The sequence below is a fragment of the Barbus barbus genome (genome assembly GCF_936440315.1).
Source record: "Barbus barbus genome assembly, chromosome: 5".
Lineage (NCBI taxonomy): Eukaryota > Metazoa > Chordata > Actinopteri > Cypriniformes > Cyprinidae > Barbus > Barbus barbus.
This window is the reverse complement of record NC_136733.1, coordinates 3,497,302-3,522,847: the sequence shown is the minus strand read 5'-3', so window position 1 is coordinate 3,522,847 and position 25,546 is coordinate 3,497,302. Positions and strand designations below refer to the sequence as shown.

General features: G+C 36.2%; 1 protein-coding gene and 1 pseudogene across 3 annotated transcripts in view; both read left to right on the top strand.

The window, feature by feature from the left end:
* LOC306870397 (PDZ and LIM domain protein 5-like) overlaps nt 1-11,179 on the top strand; it is a 47,182-nt pseudogene extending 36,003 nt beyond the window's left edge. The window contains exons 7-12 of the transcript in view: nt 726-820; nt 3,386-3,560; nt 6,464-6,644; nt 7,299-7,419; nt 8,210-8,325; nt 8,409-11,179. The product of the transcript in view is annotated as a PDZ and LIM domain protein 5-like (transcript). The remainder of the gene's footprint in view (nt 1-725; nt 821-3,385; nt 3,561-6,463; nt 6,645-7,298; nt 7,420-8,209; nt 8,326-8,408) is intronic.
* A 2,512-nt stretch (nt 11,180-13,691) lies between these two features.
* LOC306870396 (bone morphogenetic protein receptor type-1B-like) overlaps nt 13,692-25,546 on the top strand; it is a 63,652-nt gene continuing 51,797 nt past the window's right edge. Inside the window, exons 1-2 of one of the 2 annotated variants that reach the window (XM_079417635.1) lie at nt 13,695-13,792; nt 20,529-20,663. The gene's annotated coding sequence lies outside the window, so the exon portion shown is untranslated. Of the gene's footprint in view, nt 13,793-20,528; nt 20,664-25,546 lie in introns of both variants that reach the window. The other variant, XM_079417636.1, reaches the window with a different exon arrangement.

Here is a 25,546-nt window from a genome sequence, read left to right as displayed (position 1 = left end):
CATTACATCACTTGCTCATCAATGGATCCTCTGCAGTGAATGGGTGCCAATTGTATAATAATCAGAAATGTTTCTTGAGCAGCAAATCAGCATATTAGAATGATTTCTGAAAGATCATGTGACACTGAAGACTGGAGTAATGATGCTGAATATTCAGCTTTGCATCACAGGAATAAATCACATTTTTAAATATGTTAAAATATAAATGACGTGATTGTGAAATGACAATAGTGTTTCAGAATATTACTGCTTTTACTGTATTTTTGGATAAATAAATGCAGCCTTGATGAGCATAAGAGACTTCTTTTGAATGACTCCAAAATATTGAACGGTAACATATACACAGTAGGTGCATCCCAGTTTGCATACTTGTGCACTATTGTGTGAAGTTTTGTTGTATAAATAGTGCAAGTAGTGCGTTCACACTGAAAATTACAAAAAGAAAAAGTACACTTTAAATACCTGGATGATGCACTTAAATAACTGAAAAATTAAGTGTTGAACATTGGACACTTTAATGCACTCAACTGTCACAGCTTCAATTACATAGGGGGTGGTGAGGGGCTATCAGACTCTGATCATTAATGACCAAATAACCTTATATAATTTATACTTTAAGAAATATTAGGTAGTATGCCGTTTGACTTTCACTTGCACTCTTCTTGTCTTGCCCTTATATTTATTTCTCTCTCTCTCTCTCTCTCTCTCTGTGTTTGGTGTCTCAGTGAGGAGCTGGATGATTCTCAGCCCAGCGCTCATGTCACCTGTCCTGTAAAGACCATGATCAAAGCCCCGGGAACGCCTGTCAGAAGCACAGCAGGTAATATCCCCTCATGACTGAAGATCCAGCCTCTCTCCTGTCCACATACTGACCCCAGCGCTGTGGTATATGATGCTGCTCTGTGTATACTGCAAATCTAAAGTTCAGACACACTAATTCATCTATTTAAAAAAAATACGTAAAAATTTTAGTTTGGTGCAAAGAAATTTCACCACATTTCTTTCAATTATTATTGTATTAAACAGTGTTATTTTTAGGGCTGCCCCCTAATAGTCGACTAACCGTTAGTCGACCAGAGGAGGCTTGGTCGACCAAAATTTTCTTAGTCGCTTAGTCACAGAAAAAAAAAAAAATCCACAGGCGAAGTCACGCAGTCTGTGACGGACAGATCGTTAACGGCTGGTCTTTGTGGTAATACAGTACATCAGGCAGGACATCCAAACACTCACCTGTCATTCATCAACCTCAAATATGGCTTATCATCTTAAACTTTACATACTTTACATAAGCTCTACTTAAAATAGTCCCTCATGTTTGATCATACAGATAAGAGTAATACATCTTTCAAATCTGTAAGACTCATTTATTTGTGCGCTCACAATAACAACAAAACATTGCGCTTTTGTAAAATAATGAAAGCAAACAGGATGTGCTTTCTGCTGTCTCGGTCTGTGAAATTGAGCGCGGAACTCTCTGTATACTTGGCTTACAGATATAAAAACATATCTAGCCTAAGAGCGAAATGTCTGCTTTCAAATTAACCAGTTCAAATGGAAAACAAATATTCTCCGATTATGTATAAAACATGCATACAGGTGCATCCACTTCTGCAGAGATGAAGAAGAGTCAGTGTCGCCGATTTCATCTCTTAAACTGAAAACAAAGAAAGCACTAGTTTATCAATACGTTATTCAAATGTTAATGCAGCTTCATTATTGTTTTCCCCTGACACATTCATAATCATTACTTCTGCCAGTGTGCCGTGGCAAGCTTTTATGTGTGCTTAAGCAATTCATGTAGGCAATTAAAGGCTCATTATAATGATTTAAATGGTTTATTAATAAACGTTTGATTAGTCGACTAATGCTTAAAATGAATGACTACTAGTCAACCAGAAAAATCTTTAGTCGAGAGCAGCCCTAGTTATTTTTGTATCATTGAGGTACTATTGTTGGTTTTATTGATTGTTTTGAATTTTTTCTTTTTAGATTTTTTCTTCAAAAACGTTTTAGAAAACTGAGTCGGGGCCGAGTACCAAAACAAACTTGTAGCCAATCAGCAGTAAGGGGCGTGTCTACTCATGATGTGGAGGAGAGAGTGTTCAGTGAACAGCCGAGCCGAGCGACAGAAAGATAGAGATGGCGGATAAAAAACAAAAGAGGAAAACGTCTGCAGAACGATTAAGGCAAGAAGTAGGAAGCGGTTTATTTATACAAACAGCGCCTATTTGAAAATGTGCTTCGCCGATTTTGGAGCCGTGAGCTCCACACGATCACCGGGCGCTCAGTGCTCATGTATCCCGAAGAGAGGAGCATAACCTCAGCTAGTCCTTCTGACATTTGCCGCTGGCTCTGATGTCTCTGTAGTGGATAAACATAAAATATAATTTGTTTGGGTAAATCTAACAGGTAATCTTTGGTCTTTATTCTATTGTTCTATTAATATGTTTAAATGAAAATGAAAAGAGGCAATGTTTGATATATTTCGTCTGTAAATGCAGTGAGGAAGATTGCAGCAGCCAAGGCGAGCTGACTGATGTTATCAAGTTCGCTGCTCTTTTGTAGAATTACCGGACTTGCGTCGTTCCGTCCGCGTGAGTTCACACTCCCGAGTCTAACTACCGAGGATGCAAGTCCGAAATTTTCTACTTGGTATTAAGAAACGCACGCACGCAGACTGAATGTTACATCACCAGACTATTTGCTTAATCTTCTCGGAACTTTGGGGGGAAAAAAGTTCCTGGGACATATTGTTCCAGGTAATTTCGGTGGAAAACCGGCTTGTTTCACAGAACTAATCGTTGCCTGGGTTGCATAGGCTACATATATGTGGGGCGGAGCTATCAAAATAGGGGCGAGACCCTTTTGGGGTAGGGGCGTGTTTGTTTTGGTGATTTCAAATATCAACATTGGCTTCCAGAAATTGCTTACCCTGCCTTTAAGAGTTTCATGTTTAATTCTATTTTATTTGCCCTTTATTTGTAATAAATTGTGAAATTTATTAGCAATTTCTGAGTGAAAATAGTTTTAAAGTAAATCCTACACCAGTTTTTTTCCCCCTATGGATGACTAATTGATATCTTTGTTTTGTGTCATATCTGTGGTCATATATATTATATTTTAGGGTTAGGGTTAAGTATTAATACTTCATAATTGTAATAATTTACCCTTCGCTGGGAGTTTGATGTAACCTGCTCTGTCTTGTCTGTCGGTGTGTTGTCAGTTTCCTTTTTGCTCCGTGATGTATTTTTCACTGCGTGAGAACGTGATGTGTGGCGTGAGAGCGGCATGGCTTGTCGGACATAACAACATTAACTAAGGGGGGTGGACGAGTTGAAGCTCTAACGAGTGTTTGTGTATCTTTGTGTGTTGGTGTCTTTGGCAGGTTTTATCACTCCCACTTTTGGTGTTATGAGCAGCTGTACTCCTTTAGGCCCTGCCTTGGACCGGGCCATGCCCCGCCCACACCCCAAAGACGAAGCCTCATTGGTCCAGATGGCAGAACATATCCCTGCTGGAACACGCACTCCTGTGTGTGCTCACTGCGACATGATCATCAGGTACGCAAACTAGTATTCAGTGAAAAATACATTTTTGTATAAATTAGATTTGTCCAAAATAAGGTATCTTAGAAGGCTACATAATGCTGCCACCTACTTTTGGAACAAACAATCCCTTGTTGGGATTATGCTTATGATTCTCTACAATGCTGTCTAGGTAGGCAACTCACCTCCTTTTGGAACAGATGCACAATATAAAAAATGCAAAAAGCAAAATTAATGTGATACTTGAAAACATGTTTAACAACAGCTGGTACTATTGCTTCGTTGTTGTTGTCAGCCTTCCAATTTTAATTGAACAAATACTGACACTGACATTTCGTTTTCTCTGCACCTCTAGCACACTATTACAGGATGTAATATTCATAGAATCACAAAGTCATTAGTAGAGTTTTTCCATGTAAATGTCACATAACATATGTTCATAATGATTAGCTTTCCTCACAAGCGTCCATACGACCTCTCAATTACCCTCAAATCTGCTCTTTATGATTCTGATCTAATACATACTGTAGTGAGATGCCTATGTAGTAAGCATTATAAGGAATCATGGATGCCTAAAGCAGCCTCTCATATATCCTTCATGGAGAAGGCAATCTCATAATTCTGTGCAAATAAAAATATGCAAGATGGTGAGAAAAACAAGAGATATACTTTTTGGATTCTTGGATAATTTTTCAAGTTTATTAATTATCATTAATATACTGTAATATCACTATGTTAATATAATTATCGCTAATACTATATATTAGTTAAATTAAGTAACAGATTATTTATAAAATAATTCATATTTCCTGGATAATAATAATTTATAATAATAAAATGGAATATTTCATTATTATTATATTATAGATATTATAATTATTATTTTATAGATAACTACCCTAGTGAAAAAAAATAGTATACTTAAGTACAATTTATTCGTATGTACTTTAGTATAACTAAATATATTTGTGGCACACTATAAATTGGTATACTTAAAGTCTGCTAAATTGGAACAAAATGCATTTTAGTTGTGCAAAAGCAGTGCTGAAGTTCAACTAAAGTTGTATTAAATATACTTGTTTGTGTTAAAGTGGAACTATTCCAAGTATACTTAAGTACACTTTAAATATCCACTCTTTTATTTAATTTTTGAAATGCAGAATTCATTCAGCATAAACCGATTGTTGGTGAATTTCACAGCTCGTGAAAGTTAAGGTGAGGAGAGACTGATTTATCAAGCCCCCTTCACTGAACATACTGTAGCCTATATTTAGGCCGATGTTAAAATCACATTATTACAATACTTAAGAGACTTTTAAGGGGTGAAGGAACAAAAAAGTATGAATACACAGAATGTGATATTGTCTCTTGTGCCACAGTCTTAGGTGAGAACTCGTACAGCGGCCTTGTTTACTTAGATATGACAACATACAATACAAACAATCCTCACAGACATACATTATATGGCTTGCATACAGCTACAGGATCATAAGATGAGTTGCTTCATTCATTCCTTATTGACACTAGTTGTTGGGCTGAGTGAGCATGGACATGTCATTGGGGTAATGAAGTGGCGTCCTCTTTCAAAGGTTTTGTCCAGTTAGTTTATATGGGTGTGTATGTGTGAAAATCACTTTTAACAAGTTTCAAACATGTTGATGGAATTAAGAACCTAGCCAGTGTACTTTCTTAACGATGAATATATATATATTTCATCCTTCCCCAAATGCATTTGTAAAAAGTATAGTATTTTACAAATGAATTTGTTGTGCACTAAGTTTGTCCTCGATGAAAGCATGAAATAACTGCATTTAGAATGTATTTTCAGTTAGTATAGACATGTCAATCTATTTTTAGTATACTTATCATGTTAGCTTAGTAACAGGCTACTGTAAGTGACTTACTACTGAAATCGATGGAGTGCAACAGTCGGATTGCAGAAGTTAAAAATACCATACTTTTTTTTCACAGATACATTTTTTGTGACAGACCCAACTGACCTGTACAAAGCAGGCAGCTCAGTAGATTTTGCATTAGATCTTCTGTTTCTCCATCTTTCCTCCGTCTGTCTCTCTCTCTTTCACTCTGAAAATGAGATGATTAGCTTAAGAGCGATATTTAATAGCAATAGTTACTCTAAACTCACCTCTTACTTTCACAGAGCGAACGGTGGCCACCTTATCCAACGAGAAACACACACCTGTGTAACACACACCAGATATCACACACACACGGCGGCAAATGAGATGGGAAAGTGTAGACTTTATTACCTGTGTGCGTGTGTGTGTGTGTGTGAGAGAGAGAGAGAGAGACAGTAATTAGGAATAGGCCTCTTCTCACAGAGCCTTCATTTAGCAAATTAAACCCTGAGTATTTATTCCAGAAGAGAGTAAACATTACACCAGATTCTCTGTTTCACCTGCACGCTGAATTCCATCGGAGATTCAGATCTTTGCTGAAGCATTACTGAGATGAAGTGTGTCATTTATGCACAACTAGTGGCAACACATGGAATTGCAGGCTGTTTGTTTGTGACTCTACCTGTCTATTTGATTATATAATACATCAAATAATTTATATAGATCAGTGGGGTGTACTGTATGAAAGATGAAACTAAAAACAAGGCTGTGGGGGATAAACACACAATATCACATAATTTTCTGATTCAAGATACTGGCTACAAAAGTGCAACCCATTGAAGGTTTCACTGTACAGTCCTTATTACTTTTGGAAAATGGTGATGGAAATTCAGCCAGATGGAAAATCTGGCTAATTTGGCTTGTCGGTCTCGTACTGTCTAGGTGGGCTTTTCTCTGCCAGAGTAAACTGCAAATTGGACACAACACAACATTTAACCACAAATCATGCTGCTGTTTCATGTGTGTTTTATCCTTTATACGCATATACGTGTGTTTCAGGGGGCCGTTTCTGATGGCGATGGGGAGATCGTGGCATCCCGAGGAGTTCACGTGCGCTCACTGCAGTGTGTCTCTGAGCGAGCTGGGTTTTGTGGAGGAACAGGGCTCTGTTTACTGTCAGCACTGCTATGAGGAGTTCTTCGCCCCGACCTGCGCACGCTGCCAGTACAAAATCCTGGGGGTCCGTGACCGTGTGTTTCACAAACATGAAATCTACTCCATCTCTAACTGCCTGCTTGAGCTTTTGGCTCATTTAAACAAACATATTCACACACAGAGAGACATTAATGTCTTTTAGGGCTGCCTAAACATTCTTGTCTTTATTTTACAGTATGTGCATGTACATTCAAAAGTTTGGGGTCAGTGGATGAAATTGATGCTTTCATTCAGCAAGGATGCAATAAATTACCCAAAAGTCACATTAAACACGTTACAAAAGATTTCTATAATGCTGTTCTTTTGAACTTTTTATTCATTGGAGAATTCTATAAAATAAAATGCATCATGGTTTCCACAAGAATAGTAAGCAGTATGAAAACAGCAATGTTTTCAACATTGATAATAATAATAAAAGAATGCAAATCAGTATATTAGAATGATTTCTGAAGGATCATGTGACACTGAAGACTGGAGTAATGATGCTGAAAATTCAGCTTTGCGTCACATTTTAAAATATATTACAATACAAAATAATTATTTTAAATTGTAATAATACTTAAAGTATAATATTACTGTGTTTACTGTAGTTTTGATCAAATAAATGCATTTTTGGTGACCCCAAACTTTCGACTGGAAGTGTATATGTAAAGATGATGATGATGTTGTGTTTTAACAGGAAGTGATCAATGCACTCAAGCAAACCTGGCATGTGTATTGTTTCCTGTGTGCATCCTGCCAGCAACCGATAAGAAACGATACTTTTCATCTTGAGGATGGAGAGCCGTACTGCGAGAGAGGTGTTTGTTTGTCTATTACTTTCTGTAGACTTCTGTTATTTTAAAACTGAACCAATGGTATTTCTGCATTTATTGTATATTGTACATTTTCATTAAGACATTAACAGATCATTTTCCTCAATAATCATTGGAACAATAATCATGGGAAAGGAAAAGATTCACAAATTATATCCAAATTATTTATGTTAGACATTAATAAGCTTAAGCAGAGAGTAAATTAATTCTCCAAATTCTCAGATGTTTCTTGTGGAAATTTATTTGATGAAAAATACAGTAATATTGTGAAATATTATTACAATTTAAAATGACTGTTTTCCATTTGAATATATAGTAAAATGTAATTTATTCCTGTGACGTAAAGTTGAATTTTCAGCATTATTACTCCAGTCTTCAGTGTAACATGATCCTTCAGAAATCATAATATGCTGATTTGTTTAATTGCTGCTTTATATGTTTGTAGAAACCATGATGCATTTGTAGTTTTCTGGGTCCTTTGATGAATAGCAGCATTTATTTGAAATACAAATCTTTTGTAACCTTATAAATGTCTTTATTGTCAATTGTTATTGATCAATTTCTTGCTGAATGAAAGCATTAATTTCTTACAAAAATCTTTTGAACAGTCGTTTATACTATGCAGATTAACTTTTTAGCTGTGTACTCAACAATTGTCAGTTTTATGTGTATTTTAATTATAACTAAGGAATTTTAGAAGAAACATCCGAGACAAAGCTGATAGTTAAAGTGTCTCTGAGTTGATGTTTTAATGGTTTTGTAATTGTGTGTTTAGATTACTACAGTCTGTTTGGGACGGGCTGCCGTGGTTGTGATTTCCCGATAGAAGCAGGAGACAAGTTTCTGGAGGCCCTGGGCGGCACCTGGCACGACACCTGCTTCGTGTGCTCAGTAAGTGTGTGTTCAGGCTCAGCTGAGAGTGTTTGTGTGTTCACCGAGTGCTGTGTGATGAATGTCCGCTGTGTTCTCTTCAGGTGTGCAGCGTCAGTCTGGACGGTCAGACCTTCTTCTCCAAAAAGGACAAACCGCTTTGCAAGAAACATGCTCACACTCTCAAAATATAAATGCAGAGTGAAAACAACTGTTGAAGTACAAGAAAAAAATTAAGTAACACATATTTACACAGATATAAATGACACATACTCAAACGAAAAGCAATTCTGATGTGGTTTGAATGAAGGCTGATCTGTTAGAAGATGGTTATGTGTGAACAGCACTTTGGAAACTTATTTTAGTGTTATTTTATCAAATTAAAGGAGTATCTTTTCTTTTGCTTTTTAAGGGGATAATTCACCCCGAAATGAAAATTGTCATCATTTACTCGCCCTCAAGTTCCAGTCCAGCTTCTTTCTTCTGTTGGGCATAAAATAAGATACTCTGAAGAATGTGCGTAACCAAAGAGTTACGCACATTCTTAAATATACTATGGAAGTCATTGGGGGACCATCAAATGTTTAGTTACCAACATTCTTCAAAATATCTTCTTTTGTGTTCGACAGAAGAAACAAACTGGATTGGAACTTGAGGGTGAGTAAATGATGACAGAATTTTTATGTTTAGGTGAAGAACTATCCCTTTAATCTCCTCACTTCACTGAAAATTGTGCATTATTCAAATAAGGAATGAGAAAATTCTGAAGAAATGCACATTAAGTGATCTGACATGAAATGCTGCAGTGATGGGTTTTTTTGTAGTCCAGCGAGGAAGTTCATATCATCCTGCTTCCCTTGCTTCCCTTGGGTTATTGGCGTACGGTGGCGTTTTAGTGCCACGTTAAAAAAATAAATATCTAAGATTACAAGATTAAAGTCGAAATATTGCGAGAATACAGTCAAAATATTTCAAGAATAAAGTCAAAATTACGAGAATCTGTAGCAATTACGAGATTAAAGTTATAATATTTTGAGATTATATTAGCCTATTAATTAGCCTATTATGTTTTATATTAAAAGTACCAAAAGCACAAGAGGGCTGGCGCACTAGCCAGCAATCGAAGACATGAAATATTATTTCCGAGCATACTGTCCCCGCGAGTATGACACATGGTATGATTTCTGCTAATAATCTCACATATATTTGTAGTGTATTAAAAAAGGGTTAAATAAGAGAGCGTTAAGATAAAAAGTTGTTCCGTTCAGTCTGTTAATAAATATCATATTTTTGATATTAGGCTGTTTCCACGTGTCCTCTTCCTCATCCCAGTAAAATGATGCGGGCGCTCGGACACAACAATATTCAAATAATTTCCGGTGGCCTGGCAACTTCTCCCGGTGCTCTCAATCTAGGCCTATATTCTCAAAATATTATAACTTTAATTTCTACGATTTATATTCTCGAAACATTTCAACTTCATTCTCGTAATTTTAGATGATTTTTTTTTTAACGTGGCACTAAAACGCTGTCCTAATTGGAGAAATTAAGCGCAGTGACTGACAAAAGTTTATGATTCTTGCACATTTATTCATCAAGATGATCTTCACCAATGAACACTGGTTTTGAAGGCCTAAACAGAGTTACCAGAAGTATGAAACCAAACAAAAGCTATAAACGAATTATAAACAGTCACATGACTTTTCACAACCTTTATGCTTCCGACAACTCTTTCAGTATTTATTTAAAACTAGGAAGTATTATTATAAACTCAAAAGGCTGTGAAAGCAGACTAGAGATGAGATTTTGATGTCCCTGACAAGCTCTGTAGTCCCATTTAGCCACTTGTTAGCAACCACCTTTTTCAAGACACATACATAAAAGGTTCAAATAATCACGAGTGGGGTATTACTGATTTTATGTTGTAGAATAAAATGTGAAAATATATTGAGCTTATGTTAAACACAGACCTCAAACTCACTTCCAGGTTTTACGACTCATTCTTGCAGCGCTCTATTACCAAAATATTATGAAAGTCTTACATTGTCACACACTTATATTGCAAACTTCACAACATACAACGATGCCATCTGAGGTTAGATAAGAAATACATAAGTAACATACACTGTTAGACATTTCACTTGTCTAACGTAAGTTACTGTAATTAAGATGAATTCCAATACTACTGTAATTCATTTTAATATAGATTTCATTAGATTTGATCATTTTTATATAGAATTCATTTTATTTTTACTCTACATAGGTACTACTGGCATTCCATTAAAAGAGACACAATAATTACAAAATATCAAATTCTTTATTTAAAACATTGCATGTATAACACATATACACTGCTGGAACAGTGCATCTTAACCATTTCTCCTGTCTTAGGACGTTTTGCAGTGCATTATGTTGTATCCTCTGGATTTATCCTCACAAAGAATCTTTAGGCAACAGAAACATAATGGGGAATAAAGACAAGCCGCCAAAGAATACATAACCATCTGCAAAACCCAGGTGCTGCTCCAAAACGTGGCCGCCACTTTTGCTCACCATCCACTTTGTTAGTGAGAAAAATGTCTTCTCTGAAAAACAAGCCTTTTCCAAACCGCACATTTTGTGTTTCACAGTAGAAGGAAATGATATGCATTTGTAAACGTGAATTGAAGGGAAGTCTATTTATTTCTATGCGATAGTGGGCAACTCTGTTTTTACTATATTGTGCGAAATGCTTGTTTTTATGCCTGTTTTATGTATTTTTTGTTTTGTTAACGATAATGAAATATTAGATTTGCACTTTTTATAATTTCTGTTTTTGTAAAACTTTATAAACTCCTGTTTGCTTTTATACAAGTTTGAATAAAAATCAAATGACAACACTCTACTGTCCCCTCAATTTAATCCTTTTTGTTCTATCGATTTGTGCTACCCTGGCAGATTTAGCTACCTCCCATTAAAATAGTAGGTAGTACAATTCGACAACGAAAAATGCTACCTGTTACATTATGATTTATTAATGTCTACACCTACACTGTAAAAAAGATTCCGTAAAATTTACGGTAAAAAACTGGCAGCTGTGGTTACCAGAATTCTAACGTAAAAAATACGGTAGCAATGTTTTAGGTTTTACGGTTTTAACTTAAATTTACAGTTAAATACCGTAATTTCTTTAACTGATATAATCTTAATATACCAACCTATTAAAGTACTGAAATCTGTTTTGTACCTTTGAAATACACTGATAACCACCAAATGCAAATTTTTTACAGTGTACCACAACCCTAAACCTAGCCTTACAGTAATGCAAATACAGTAATTATGTGTTATATTCTCAATTGTGGATACAGCTACCGGAAACCAACAATAAATAATTTTTTTATACCTATTAGATTGTGTTTTATTAACGTCTACACCTACCACAACCCTAAACCTACGCTTACCGTAATGGAGATACATTAAATATTGTTGTTAAGCGTGAGAAAAAGGATGAAATATTGATGTGCGCATGCGCAGTAAGCGCTGGTAGGAAAATCTGACGGGTTGGGTAAAATGTCAAGACATTTTTACCTCTTATTTATCTCCAATTATTAAAATTTATATGGCAAATTAGTTTGGTGGTCTATATGGAATACCTTCTTTTTTTTTACTTTTTGGATTTTTCAACAATGTTTTTTTTTTCCTTAAAAAAATGGGTGAAAATAAGTAACAAGGGCTGTATTTTCTATTTTATAGGCTAGGTTTACAGATCCACACACACTGATAAATAAATCAACCTTTTTTAAGTCTCAAACTGAGAGTCGGTTCTTCCATATTGTACCTTTTAAGGACATTTTCCATCCAAGGCAGCATCATTATTGCTCATATTTGGTGTTTGTCATTTAAGCAAACACTTAAAAGCAAACTTTAGAGTTTGAATTCATCCTGATGCATTTGTGCTCCTTATGCTTCTGATTCAGGAGAGGTGTGCTGCTGCTTTACTGAGTTCGAACCTAAAAACAGGCAAGAAATCAAACAGATTTATGAATTGAGCCATATCTGGCAATCAAAATATCATAGACTTGAGGATAGAGGACTTTTTGGGCTAGTAAGCCACCGCCACAACACCTTAGCAACTTTGTAGCAAGCATTTTCTTCAGAATGTAACAAGTTTAGTGTCAAAGTGAAGCGTTGTGTGCGTTTCTCTCTCTCAGGTGAGTGGTTTGGCTGTAATGGCCGTAACTCACACCAGTACATGAACTCAGGGGTCATGACCTCTGCCTAACACATGAATGAGACATTCACTCTGGCCACAAAGAACACCTTCTCTCGCTTTCTGTCTTTTCTCCTCATCCTCTCTCTTCACACTAGTCTGAGGGGGGTGGCTCAATTCATCTGCAGATGTGAAAGCTTAAAAAAACTATGCTTAACTAACCAAATTATTTTAGTTGTTAAAGATTTTTGATAGTATGTGCAATATAAATTGTCCAAGTTCAGTAATGGTATCATTGATTTGATTTGTACCGTAGTCCTCTTTGTTTACTATATATGTACTATGGTATTTACATGGTACAGTGCGGTACGTCAGAGAATACCATGGTATTCCAAGAGTATCTCATGGTATTGCCTTTGAGGTGGTACTTTTTTTTTATAGTGGGGCATGTTGTCACAAGTTGGGATTATGTTGTTTATTGACAATGATTTAAGAAGAATAAAGTAAATTAATTAAACAAGATGCAGGGTTATTATAGTTAATAAAAACTAAAACCATTCAAACATTTTTGTTGCTTGAAATAAAAGAAATGTTAACTAAAATATATACATTTTAAAATATTTTATTTCAGCCAGTGGCCAAGGCAACATCATTCTCATTTCTGTTTAGTTTAACTCGAAGTACTAAATAACTAAAACTAAATAAATATATGCTTATATAATAAAAAATAAATAAAATAAAACTAACTAACAAAAACGACCAAAAGTTGGTAACAGAAAATATAAAAATCTAATTCAAAATAGTAACAAAAACTCTAATAATATATCAGTGATAGCCTACTAAAATAACTGATATAAAGTAAAATAAATATATATAAAGTAAAGCATTCCAAAGCATTCTGTTTAAAATGTTTAATGGGCTATTTATTTATTTTTAATTTAGTAAAGTTAGAATCATAAAACAAGTCATATTGGAAAATGTCAACTATTATTTAATAAATTGCAATAATTGTTTACAAGAAATGTATTTTTTAAACTAAATATGTGAACTACCCTTGTTTAGGTAGTTATTTAATCTTTGTTTTCGTTTATTTATTTATTTATTTATTAAGGTTCCTAAATCACCTGATTAAGCCACTTAACTATGTGTCTGTCAGCGTGCACGCGCCGGCGGTGGTTCCCGCGCGTCTCGCGCTGCTGATGTTGACTAAAACGCTGAAGAACTGGCACGTCATTCACACGGACTCACAGACTCTGGAGCTTTTAGCAAGAAATCACGGAGACTTGGACTTCAGAACCGGTAAGAATCCAGTCAGTACCGTCTTTTTTTAGCGGAGGGAAGTGATTCGGATCAGTCTCGTGGTGTATCTGCTCTTTTAACAGAACTGCGATTGATTTCAATGAATTATAACGTTAACGTTTAATCGGTGCGTTCTGATGACGGTTAACGTTAGCTCTTTGGATTGCACTGTACATTGTTACAAACATTTACCATGGTAAATATCCGCCGAAATAAGTTACTATCGTACTGTATATCCCTAAGAGAGCATATAAAGGAGATCTGAACCGTCTAGTAGTAACGTTAGCTAACGTTAGTTACTGTGGTATTTTAGGGGAACCTACGGTTACTGGACAGGTTTTTATGAAACCAACACTTTTCACAGTTTGTCTTTAGACCTGTTAACAACATGATTCAGTAAGATTTACTACCATGTTTTTATCGACAGGTACCATATTCTTTGAATTAGGTTACTTTGCAAAGTACGACATAACTACTATAGCATATGAAAATGGTAAATATTCACAATACCATGGTATTAACATCTGGTACATCATTGTACTATTGCAGCACAGCACTTTTTTGTTAGGGAATTAATTGATGATCTTCTTGTCATATGCTTTTGAACAGTTTTTATTGTGATATTTTGGAGTTACACTTTATAATAACATGAAAAATGCTGCAGTGTGTCAGTGCATTAGAAATACTGCTTGTTTACAAACAAGTTTCCCTTGAACAACTGCTATTGGTCAGGCAAACACATAGTCCTGCCTCCAAGCTTATAATTTGATTAAAATACTTACATTCTTCTTTCTACTTCAATTTGACACTTTAAAACTGTTTAAATTATCGTCATTTTAGGTTTTATGGTGTTGCATTGTCATAATGACAGTTGTATAACATTGGATATAACTTAACGGAGAAAATAAATTTAGTAAGGGGTTTTTATTTCAATTATTTGAAGCTGTAAAGCTAGTCATTTTACGGTTTTGTTGAATTATCATTGCGACAAAGTTTTAAAATTAGATGTAACTTTACACAAAAAAGGAAAATTTGTTTATTTTTTAGTTATTTTTAATTAACTGTGTTAACATGTATATAGTTAGCTTCTTGTGGCTATATTATTGAAGCAGTGTATATTTGAACCTTTACAGATTGGCCATGCTCACTTACACCGTAAGTGCCTCACTGTAACCCAGGTTTGTAGGGACAAGTGGAAATTAATTTTTTGTGGTAATCAACAATATGCCAAAAATGCTGTCGATTCAGCTCAGCTTGAACCGCTGAAACCAGAATATTCCTTTGACACACTGGATGGGTTTGCACTGCTGATTTGGTCATGATTATAGGGTGTTCAGGACACGTCTGCTGGGAATATGATACAGCGACAGAAACTTTTAACTGCTCTGATAAGGAGTTAACTCACACTATCTTGATAGCCTCTACTCTTTCAGCACTTAGAGGGTAATCCCAACAGGAGAGACTTTCTCTTGGGATAATGGAAGAATCAGACTGTTTGTGTCCATTAGCTGCTTGATTTTTGACTTTTATGAACCATCTGCTCCATGAACACAAGAATCAATTGTTGACTGAAGCACAGTTCACACAATGTCTTCAGTGTTTAGCAAAGTCACTATAGCTTGATTTCACTGTGTTGCGTATAACCTTTGTATATTTTCGTGATCGTTAAAACATGTTAAACAATTAACTTTAAAGAGTACTAGATGAATTGGTATGGGCGTAAATATGTGAGAGCAACATATTTTTATTAGTTGATTGATGTTCCTTAACCAGATCAGACATGTTTAGAAAAGTTTATTAACTCAACTTTATTTTAATTGAGTTAAATTATTTTTAATAGTTTTAGTCGTCGTTAACAATAACAACATCAGCTGGACATAATTCAGCAGAATTTATTGGTCTCAAGATGCATTTTAAAGATATTTTTAACTTGAGATGGACCTAAAGTATGCAAGGCACAAATAAACAAACAATGGTAGATGTGACATAACATCCAAATATGTCTGATTGCGTACATGAACCAGTATTTTAGAAAATACAGATTGAATCTAACATAGCATTGCACAGTAATTATCTTAAAATGTATTGTTAAAATTGATGCATTTTTTTTTATACAAAAATATGGCTATAGCGGCGATGCTTTAATGATTTAGAGACAGTGTCTCTGATAACATGCTGAAATCTTCATTAAAGACGTTTTCTTTATAGTCATGCCTGTTGCTATAATCAACCATAATCAGTTGCATGCTATCTTTGTTTTTCAGGTTATGTGTTGTGCAGTAGCTTTTTTCAACAGTAACATCTTCGTTGTGTGTGATATCAAAACAAGTCCACTAATATGACTGTAGGTCCAATGTCACGGATGAACAGCGAGTGAGAGACCTGAAAATATGTGAGCACACACACACACACACACACGCACACAAAGGCACTAATCAGGTCCAGCTGTGTGTCAGTGTGTTATGTGGAGTTCACGTTGGAGAGTGTGTGACCATATGGCATAAAGCGTCCAATTCTTACCTCACCCCCCACCTTTCGTCATGGGACTAGGTAGGAAAGACTCAACGACCAGCCAGAGTCGAACAGCAGATGTGAGTGTGTGTATGAGAGAGAGCGATGGAATGTGTGAGTAGTAGTACACTCCGTCTACAGCGCAAGTTGACAAAACTCGAACACTTAAAATCAACATGAAATCAAAATGTCATAACTTGCTCTTCCTGTGATATAACTCACTTGATGTCTATGATGCAACTCTGACTTTTCACAATCCAATCAAAAACTAATGCTCATAATCAAGAGCCATCTTGTTTTTCTTCTTGTTTAATAAGCAGTTAATTTACTATCATTTATATTATTTATTCATTTTTAAGTAGCTTTTATTTTTATATTTTCAGTTTTCATTGAAATTTTAGTTATGTGCTTTTGTCATTTTTATTTTCTTTTAAAAATATTGCATATTGTTTTATTATATTATATATTATATTTATTTTAAATGATCATTTTATTTATTTATTTAAATAATTTTTTAATAAATTTCTTTTTTAATAATTTTTATTTTTTTTTTTTACAATTTAGGACTTCAACTTACTTATTTCACGTAGTTGCCAAAACAGATTTTTGATTTTTAAGTTTTTCAAGTCCTTCATCTAATATCTTATCTTATTTTATTTTATTTTATTTAAACTAAAATTAAAATTAATGGAAACAATTTTTAATATTGTTAATTAAAACTAACAACACTGTCGCTAAGTCATGTATGCGGTCAATATTGGCAATACTTCCATTTCTTGCCAACTTTTAAGTATATATTTATATTAAAAGGAAAAACTATTATGGAAAACTAATTTTAGTTATTTTTGTAATTTTCTGTATCGCTTTATTTTTTAGTAATTTTGGTACTTCAATTTATTTTTCAAGGCAGTAATTATCATTTTCAAGTTCAGTCCAAGTTTTTATTTAATATTTATATTTTATTTTACTGCAGCTTTATTTCAATTACCAAAAATTATTTTTAATAGTTTTAGTTAACAATGACATCTCTGCAAAGCAGTCTGAAGTGCAAGTGTGCAAAGTAGGGATGCTCCTATCGATCGGCCGGAGATTGGTATCGATAATCAACTTTTATGACTCGATCGGTACTCGCTACACTTGGCCGATCTCACGAACCGATCGCAATATGATGACGTCAATGCGTTAGGATCATAGACTGTAAAAAAAGATGGATGACGCGTCTCCGCTTCCTTCCATTATAGAAAAGTGAAGCCAAAACATCTCAGTATGGCTGCTGCCATCGGGAGTAAATGATGTCATTTGGAGCCCGAGTCTGCGCAGTAGAGATTCGTTTGGAGCCCGAGTCTGCGCAGTGGAGTCGTGAGGTGGAGCCGCAGAATCAATCTCCCGCCCAAACTCCCGCAGACCCAATCAACCGCAACGACACGCCCCATTTTTATAGCATCAAATTACTAGCTAAAATCAAACTTACCACAAAAACTAACAATTGAACATATATCAGCATGATAGCAACTACCTTAAATGACCAAAATCATATTTTGGAAAATTGTATTGGAAGTATAATTATTTTTTTTGTTATGACTCGAGTCCCATTCGTTTACATGGAGAGGGCGGGGTTTATGACCTGTACTGCAGCCAGCCACCAGGGGGTGATCAAAGAGCCCGCAGATTCACGTTCCAGTACGAGTGAGACACACCCGGTTAGGACGTACATGATGCGTGGGGACATAAATGATTTGGCGCTGCAGTCATGTCATTGCCGGTGTGTAAATGCAATGACGTTTCGAGAAACAATGAGAAATTTGCTATTTGTCGTGTATGTTTTGCATTATGATATGATGAATGGATGGTTAATTTTTAACCGCAGATTCAGTGACGTTAGAGCTGATCTGCGCATCACTACACGCGTCTGCGGCGCGTTACGGCTCCACGGGAACCGGAGCTGATCGCGGCCGCTCTAGTCAATGCTTGTGTTTATACCAGCCAGCCGTGGCATGTTTCTGAAGTGGCTCTCCGCGCTGCTTGGCTAGAAATAGTCTTTTGTGAGTTGGCACCGTGTGGAGGTTGGAGCCGTAAGGGGTAACGGTAACATAATACGCTGATCGTGGGCTGCTTTTAAATGAACATTTATAAAACAAAATATCTTCTTTGGCCATATTAGCCTACTCAATAGCATTAACACAGGCTTTACTCCTTTCAAACTTTATCTGGAATGTCACCGTTTCTGTCACTGCAACTTTCCCGATCAGCCGAGCACACACACACAAATTAAATCGTCTGCCTGATGAAAAAATGTATTTAAAAACATGTAGTTAATATTTGCATAATTTATTCTTTATTTTATCCACCTGCAACCCACCCGCAAATAATTAGAATGCATTTTTATTACCCGACCCGCGGATTATCCGCAGCGCCCGTGGACATAGCCGTGATCGAACTACTCCGTTTTGTTATTTCAGTAGTTTAAATGTTTCTATTTCTTTTTTCCTCTTCAGTCTTATATTGGACAGTATTAAACCTTATGAGCTACATCAGACTTCTCCATGTTGGAGTTTAAAAGTTTCTATTTATTTTGTCCTCTCTCTAACATTGGACAATGTTAAATTAAACTTAATGATCAAACTACTCCCATTAGTTCTTTTAGGTGTTTACATTTTAAAATTTTTATTAATTTAGTCCTGCTCAGACTTGTATTGGACAATGTTTAAGTTACATCCGGCTTCTCAATTTTAGGAGATCAAACGTTTATTTTGTCTTCTTCAGTTTACTATTGGATAATGTTTAAATAAATCTTGTGGGTTGCATCAGACTGCTCCATTTTCTTTGCATTTATTTTTGTCTTATATTAAGTATCCTGTGTGGCGGGAGGAGCCAACGACAGACACAGTGGGCGTGGCGTCAAGCCTCGGAGAGGTTTTTTATTAAACAATAAACAGGGAAAATAAAGTGTCCAAGGGGAAAAGTGTCCAAATAAACAGGGAACCTGGTGTCCTCGCTGTGCCGCGGGGCTAGTGAAGGAGGGTAGTGTTCATCAGGGAAGGGTCCAGGGAAGGGGCGGAGTCCGGTGGCCGCACGCGCTCCCCTCTCGGGGCCGGGAGCGAGTGGCGGCGGCGTCTCTTGCGCGGCTTCGTCCATCTCTTAGGTTCCCGGCGCTTCTGGGGGATTCGACGGCCCGGCATCCTGGCCCGTCAGCCGTCTCATGGGTGCGGCAGTCCTCCTCGACGCACCCTTCCTGGACCCACGAGGACACCAGCGTGCATGCACGGGGAAGAGACTGGTCTCCCGAGGAGAGGCGCGTTCGGCATTTAACGGCGGCGGTGATGAGGCTCTATTCACATCAGGTGCGCCTCATCACACGCCGCCAGCCCTGGCTGTTTCAGCGCCCCTCCTCTCTCACACACCCACTCCCGTCGGGAGCCTGGTGAAGGGCGGCGAATACGGGATGGGGTGGTGATGATGGACAGGGGGGAGGCAGCCGACTCGTCTCACCTGTTATACATAATGTTATGCATGAACCCCATTTTAAAGGCATATTAAAATGTTCACTGTATATGGAATAATTATTGTGATTATTTATGTAATGTTATTACATGTTATATAAAGCTTGAAGCATCAGAATCCGCATCGGTATCAGCCAATCACCATGACAAGAAATCAGTACTCCGTATCGGCTTCAAAAATCCTGATTGGAGCATCCCTAGTGCAAAGTCGTCATAACTCAAATGTGCCTTTTTGAATCATAAAGTTGTCTAAACTGCAAGCGTGCCAAATCAGAAAAAAATAGAACACTCTCGTTACAATCAACAAAGCTCACTGTACTGCCAGTGCGCAGTCTACAAACTAGCATGCTTGTGGTGTAGACACTATGTTTGGGTGTTTCTTTTTATTTAGATTTTCTTCGATTTTTGGGGGTTTAGAATGCTAATATGACTAGCTGAATATAATACAGACATGTTGTGTATGTGTGTGAGTGACTCAAAGGGAGTCTCTGTTTGAGCTCCATTAGTCTCAACCTCGCCCTGACACTACTGCTCACATTAATACACACACACACACATTCATGTTTATGTGATGTTGCTTGCATCATTTGACTTGAGAAGTGTCAGGCCCTAAAGTTCAATATTTATTGGAGTGTTATGTGCTAGTGTTCGTGGTATAATCGTTTAGTATATAGTGAAAGGTGTGTGGATTTGGACGTATTTGATTTTGTGTTTTATCTTCACAGGTGATCTGTATTCTTATTGGCTGCAGGTTGGTTATGGAGCATCCTTCTATCAGAGTAGTATTGATTCTTCAGATGGATTATGACTAATGGGGCCTAAAGACACAGTTTCTGACTGATAATAATGCTGAGAAGTAGGTGAGGAATGATTTGCACAAACAAGGCTATAAGGATATTTAAAAAAAATTCAGATTTTTTCAAATTTTTATACGCCCAGCCAAAATTTCAACTGGTCCCAACACAAAAATAAATAAATAATACAAATATTACAAATTCTTTTTTAATAATAGCAATAACTAATTTAATAATAATTTTTAATTATTTTGTAATACATTTTAGATATCAGTGCAATTCATAATTCTTGAGTCCAAATTCAAAACCACAGCAAAACACTACTAGTCTGTAACGTTCGAACATTATTAAAGACAAGTGTCAAAAATAAGACAAAATAAAGATAAACATAAGAGCAAATAAACAAATAACAAGCAATTACACAAATAAATACAACAGAATAAAGATACAGATTAAATAAACAGTGCTTTGCGATGATGCAGGCCACGCCAGTGACAACTGCATAAAATCTACCTGGATATATGAGATTTATATTTTATATTTATTTATTTGAAATTTTCTTTTTGTGAATTATAGATCTGGCAAGTCAATTGGAAATTAACAAAATAATAAAATGCCACAGACATTTTTAGAATGAATATGAATTTTACAACTTTATTGAATTTACTTACTCATCCTCATCTCGTTTCAAAGCTGTATGACTTTTCTTCTGTGGAACACAAAAGAAGATTTTTTGCCTAAGTGTTTCTTTTGTCTGTACAATGAGTCAGTGTTGTCTGGACCCCAACATTCTTCAAAATATCTTATTTTGTGTTCTGCAGAGAAAAATACATTTGCACAAGTTTGGAATGGCATCTCAATTTGCAGTTTGTCTAAATTGACAAACTGTCTAAATTCTCATTTCTATGAGAAACAATTGAGATATCAATGAGTTCTGCAGGAACTACCCAGGAGCTGTTTTGAACCCCAGTTGACAAAGCTACAGATTTAAAGCATTTGAGAGCATGAGATCTCCAGTCCAGAGTTTAGCGAGTCTATAGAGGCTTCAGGTTCATCTGAGTGATTTATCATGCAGGAAGTAATGTTATCACGGTACATTCCTCAGGTAATATACGATCACACACACCTCCCATTGACCCAGGTGTGTGTGTGTGTATATAAGTGAGTGACAGAGAGATCGCTGGTGTCTGCAGGGCTGATATTATCGCTTGCTGAAAAGAGATATAGATCAAGAGGAAATTGAGCCATTTAAATCCCAGGAGCGCTTTATGATTAATGGTTGTCAGATATTATACTGTCTCTCTCTGAAAAGATCTGACAACCAGCCGAATAAACCACCACACACACTTATAAAAGTCACTCATTTTTCCATTGTCCAAAAGCCAAATACCCTCTGCAATCCACCCACTACGGGTGGGCGGTATGACCCAAATCTTATATCATGGTATGAGTAATTGTATGTGACCGTAGCAGTCTGTATCAGTTTTTTGTTTTTGTGTGTGGAAAAAGTGGTTTATATATTAAATAACCAATATCTATTTTTGGATAATTTAGAAGCAAAAGCTCACTTGATCTAAATGAAAAGGCGATTATTCATAAAAAGAATGTTAAGTATCACATCATATAACGAAACAAAATAATAAAATATTATGCACTGTAAATGAGAGTTCTGCCAGTAAATGTGAATTACATGTTTTAGGTTATGCAGTCATTATATGCATTGCCTGTGACCTCTATAATAATGCGTCAAAGTGCAACTAAACTGTGCTTTTCATGTTTCTTTGATGTTCTTATGTGTAAATAATGTACAGCAGTTCTGTCCGCTTAGAGCTGTGTCAATATGTCTTCTGTGGTATAAACAAATCGAAACGACACATTTCTACCGTTGCGCATAATATACTGCAAAACCGCCTGTCTCTATGACCCACAAAACCATTTTCGCTCTTTAAAGAGAGAGATAAAAGAAAGGAAATCTAGAAATGACTAGCTTTTGTAATGTACGTGCTCCCGAGAGCATATATTTCCTGATTATGAGATTAGCACCTTTAACTGAAATGAAGAAGTATATTTAATTAAGTGTGTGTGTGTGTGTGTTTTGCAGATTTCTATAAATGCAGTATTTTTTTTACATTTTTATTCATCAAACAATCCTGAAAAGAATTATGGTTTCCACAACAAACAGCACAACTGTTTATCACTGATAAGAAGAAATGTTTCTTGAGCAGTAAATCAGTACATTAGAATGATGAATCATGAATGAATCATGTGACACTGAAGACTCGAATAATGATGCTGAAAATTCAGCTTTGATCGCAGGAATAAATTACACTTTAAAATATATTCAAATAGAAAACAGTTACTTTCATTTGAATAAATACTTCTCAATATTACCATTTTCACAAATAAAGCCTTAGCAGCCTTTGTGAGTCTTAGTGAGCATAAAAATCTCACAGACCTCTAATTTTATATATATTTAACACAGCAGTGCATTTAGCACAGGTAAGCACCAGTCACGTTTGCTGCAGAATCTGTAATCTAGTTATCACATGGGACATTTCACAGATGCCCTGCTGTGCTCTTATATGTTCGTGATTGGCTATTAAGATTGATTTACGTCCTTTCCGGTTTGCCACACCCCCACTCCAGTGCTCACGTCTGTTAAAGTGCTTATGCTAGTGGAGTTTCATTACTTCCTGTCTCAGTGGCTGGACTGGTGATCAATGCTGTATGTGTGTCTGCTCTTGTATGCACTTATAAACTTATAGACTGCTGATGGATAACCCTTGCATAACCCATTTATCATGCATCCCTGAGCTGCAGTATATATATCCATTTCACATGCACAGCCGCTCGCTTGTGTGTCATACAGGGAGACTGCTGGTGCTGCCTCCATCTGATAAAGTTTCAGCATCTCTTTTGTCTACCTCAAGCTCATTGTGTTCTCATTAAATATGGTGTGATTATGAGGGGGAACGGCGAAATACAGAAGAAACCCATGTGAGAGGCTGATCACCCTGTAAGTGCAATAATGTGCAAATCTGCTATGAATATTCCTGGTTTAATATAAGTTAAGTTCAATTGACAACATTTCTCTTTTTTTCTCTTAAACAATTAAGGTTATGGCAAGACATTTACAAAGGAAGTGAATGGGGCTAATTTTCGAGAATAGAAAAGCAAAATTTTATAAAATCAAATTTTTATACATTACATTATTTTTTTCCCGTTAAACTTGTGTATTTGAAGTCAAAGCTATTAATATCATAACTTTTACATTATTGTTTATTACGTTACACTGTCATGGGGACAAAGTTGTCGATCATTTTGATATTTTCAGTTTTCATGTTAAATGTTTAAAATATGGTAATTTAATTATGTGCTTTTGTCATTTTTAGGGTGCGTTCACACTTGTAGCTCGGTTCTCTTGGTTTGTTTGGTCCAGACCAAAAAAGAAAATTGTACATTTGGTCCGCTTAGCATTCACACTGGCATTTTTGACAGTGAACCTAAAGGTACTAAACCTAAATGCATAGTCATATGTTCGCAACCTGATTGGTTGGGTTGAATGACGTATATTTTGTGACGGAACTTACCGAACACCTCGGTGTGTTTGACTTAAAGTGGGACTGCGCAGACCGATCGGTGTATGACATCAAAGTACCCTTCACCAATCGGTCTGCTCAGCCCTGCTTTAAAGGGATAGTTCATCCAAAAATGAAAATTATGTCATTAATTACTCACCATCATGTCGTTCCAAACCTGTAAGACCTTTGTTCATCTTCGGAATACAAATTAAGATGACTTTTTGATGAATTCTGAAAGCTCTCTGACCCTCCCATAGACAGCAAGGGTCCTTACACGATCAAGGCTCAGAAACGTAGCCTTGGAGGTCACTAAAATAATCCATGTGACATCAGTGGTTCAACCATAATGTTATAAAGCTATGAGAATATTTTTGTGCGCAAAGAAAACAAAAATAATGACTTTATTCAACAATTTGTCTGCACCACGTCACCCTATAGCACCATTTTGGAGAGTATCACATATGTAAACGTATGCAATGTATGTACGCCGATACGTTGTTTACATTCAGATCAAAGCGTAAACCGCATATCCGCGTATGGTGCTGCTGACACAGAACAGCATACATTGTTTTGGATACACTGTAGGGCTGTATGATATGACGATATATATCGGGTGGATGAAATAAAAAGTCTATCGTTTCATATTATGATCTATCGTTTATTTCGTGGTGTCGCAAAATACATTATTTAAGGCAATACTTTTTCATCTTTTGGATGACTGCAATCTTTACATGCCACCACGGGGTGTGAAGGGGCTTCTGTCTGTCGTGCTGCTGAGAGGTTTGCGATTGTAGCTCCGTGTAGCTTCGCTTTTCTGTTGAATCTCTATTTTTACTTTCACTCTCTGTTGTTTAAAGTGATAATATATAACTTAATTCCCACCATATTTCTGGTATTATCTATCAAACTAATTTAATCGTTCGCTTTTTAAAACCGCATATGCAGCGTGTTAGCATTCGTTAGCCGGTTAGCTTGTCACTCGAGGTTCCATTCGCATTTCTATTCGCACCTATTATTGTTTTCCTTTTTCTGGCTCCGTTTTTCACGAGTTCATCAAACAACAGTGGTAAGTGAATCATTCTTCAATCACGGTGAGTAATGGCTTCTTCTCCTGCTATTGTTGTTTGCACTGTTTGCCACATGTACAGTTTATCTCTCTCTGTCGGCGACGAGGGATTCACATGTGATAAATGCAGGGAAATAGTTAGGCTGACATAGAAGATTTCAGAATTAGAGACACGCATCCAAACTTTAGTTGAGGACAGAAAGAATGTGAGGGATGTAGATACTGCTTTGAGTGCGACTAGCTCAGGGAGTCCTGTACATTGTTCGGTTCCAGTAGAGCCCGTGCAGCAGGGAAACTGGGTG